This window comes from Carlito syrichta, unplaced genomic scaffold, assembly GCF_000164805.1.
Source record: "Carlito syrichta isolate Samal-C Ts95f unplaced genomic scaffold, Tarsius_syrichta-2.0.1 Scaffold106271, whole genome shotgun sequence".
Classification (NCBI taxonomy): domain Eukaryota; kingdom Metazoa; phylum Chordata; class Mammalia; order Primates; family Tarsiidae; genus Carlito; species Carlito syrichta.
Genome location: NW_007050367.1, coordinates 18,040 through 20,771, shown reverse-complemented (window position 1 = coordinate 20,771; position 2,732 = coordinate 18,040). Strand labels below are relative to the sequence as shown.

General features: G+C 43.1%; 1 pseudogene; it reads left to right on the top strand.

Annotated features, from left to right (window-relative positions):
- The first annotated feature begins 616 nt into the window (after window positions 1-616).
- Window positions 617-868, top strand: LOC110596407 (annotated as a pseudogene).
- Window positions 869-2,732: the final 1,864 nt, after the last annotated feature.

Genomic DNA, 2,732 nt, shown 5'->3' with positions numbered 1-2,732 from the left:
AGTCTCTTTGCTACATTACTTTCCTAAATCAGATGGAAATCGCTTGCAATGTTTCCAGGGATAAACGGGAGTAAAATCAAGAAAAAGTGGCAAATTGCACGCCAGGGATGGCCCTTAAGTAGGCTATTGTCACATGGTAAGAAGCTCTCTCCTTTGAAGGCTTGTTAGACCTTGATTGACCTGATTGAGTTGTGCAATGGTCAGTCTGTTACTAAAAGCACTACTGCCCACAAATACAGCACTTTAACTTTCAGTGGATTGCAATATTTACAACCTAATTTGATTCTGACAGTAAATTAGAGTCATTAAGTAACCTGGGATTTTTATCTTCATTTTCTGGATGATATAACTATGGTCCTGAGAGGGCTAAACTCCTAATTCATGTCTTGGGTATTGTCTGAGTCCATTTGTGTTGCTAGAAAGAAATACCTGAGGCTGGGTAACATTAAAAAAAGAGCCTGCATTTTGGGATTGGCTGGTGGAGTTGACATAGCAGAGGTTGGTTTAGGTGCTAGCGTTGGATCACGATTTTCCAGTTATAGCAGTGAGTGCTTGAGTGAGATTAAGATACAGAGGAAAAGGAGATAGTGAAGAATCTTACAGTTTGGTTGATCCTATGGCTAACCAGAAGCCTGAGAAATCTCAAAAAAAGGAACCAAATGATTGTGAGACTATTGATTCTGGACAAGAGGATGAAGGAATACCTGTCATTGAAGGTGAAGAGGAACCTGAATTGGAAGGTGATCACCAAGAAATGGGTCTGGAAAAGACTGGGAATGAGTGAGGAGATGGTCCTGATGTGAAATAGAAGACTCCACTTAATTGAGAGCATGCTAAGCCTCCAGAAGCAGGTGATGGGCTGCCATAAGTAAAAAAGACAAGCTGAAGCCACACTGAAGTTTGCTGATCTTACATTGAAAATTTGACTTGCTAACTTCTCTCAAAAAAGTTTTGCAGTTTTCTCAGAAAAAAAAGATAAGAAAAGAGATTTAGTCAACTCATGGCTCTGTGGGCTATGTAAGAAGCATGGAGTCAGCCGGGCTCGGTGGCTCAGCCTGTAATCCCGCGCCTTTGGGAGGCTGAGGTGAGTGGATTGCCTGAGCCCGCGGGTTCGAGACCCGCCTGGGCAGTGAGACCTCATCTCTACAATAAATCAAAAAATTAGCTGGGCGTGGTAGCGCGTGCCTGTAATTCCGGCTACTTGGAAGGCTGAGGCGGAAGGATCGCCAGAGCCCAGCAGGTCGAGGCTGCGGTGGCCGGGAGCGGCCACTGCACTCCAGTCTGGGCGACAGAGTGAGACTCCAACTCAAAAAAAAAAAGAAGCATGGAGTCAGCATCAGCATCTGAAGAGGGACCCCAGACTGCTTCCAATGGAAGAAGATGAAGAGAGCTGGAGTGTAGAGCTCACACTGTAAGGAAGTGGAAACGACAGAGTGGAAGGAGGTGCCAGACTGCTTCAGACAATCAATTTTCAGGGAAACGGAGCAAAAACTCACTTGTTACCAATAAGAAGACACTAAGTCATTTATGAGGGATGTCCCCCATGACTCAAAACACCTCTCTCAACACTAGGCCCCACCTGCACCATTGGGGAATATATTTCAATGTGAGATTTGGACAATACAAATTCCCAAACTATATCAGGTATCCTGGCTTAGTTGCTCATTTTAGCTTGTGCTACCTGAATTCATCCCAGAGTTGACTGAAACGCGACTGGCCAAACCACTACCTGTCAGAAACTCATGGCCTCAAGCAATTCAGCAGAAAAGAAAAAGGAGCTTTAGATCTATTTAGACAGATGCATTCTTCATGTCTGATCAAACATATTTATTCCCAGAATTATCTGATCAAGGTGATTCAGACAACCTATGTCTATACTGAGTAAAAAGATCCTGAGAAACCAGATCAATATACTATCCTAGCTGCACTGAAGCACTAAAATCTGGAGAAGGATTAACTTCAACTTAAAGATACAAGTGTCTTCTACCTGGAAAAAAGCTTGCTCTAGGAATAGTCTTAATTAAATAGGCATGATTGCATCCTGAATACTGCTAGAGAAGATAGAGTGAAGGAGTGATGCCAAAGTGAGACCCCAAGGGTGAAAAGTGCAATGGTAGACATACACAACATGTCAGAGAGGTGATCAGATAAAGAGACTGTAACATAAGGAACCTGCAAAGAATGCATCAAAACCTACATGGGCTGTCATCATACTTGTGATGGTCATTCGGTTGTGCCTTTCAACCATGAAAAGTCAGACATGGAATCATAGAATTTCTGTACAGTTAGTGCTTCCTTATGGCATTTGTCACATTATATATGTTTAAAGAATTTGAAAAGTGCACAGAGCAAAGGAGTGTTGGTCTATAATTAGCTACCTCGGTACCTTTATGGTCTTTTCCTCCATTAAATAATGGCTCCTCTATATGTCCCCCTGTACAGACTCACCCAGTACTGAACTCCAAAACCCAGCAGTCTTCCTTCCTACTCACCCTCACCTAACCATGCAAGACTTATATCCCATTCCTTCCCCTTTAGGCTTCACTTCCAGATTTCCAAGGGTAAAAGTTAGCTAATCTGATAAGCAATCTGTGCCAATGTGGTGATGAATGGATGCAAATGTGCACAGGGCCCCACCCTTCTCTCCTGGGTAATCTGTATATTTTAATTGGGAGATGTCTTCTGGAGCTCTGAGGCTAGACACAATGGAAATATCTACCACTGTGGAAGTC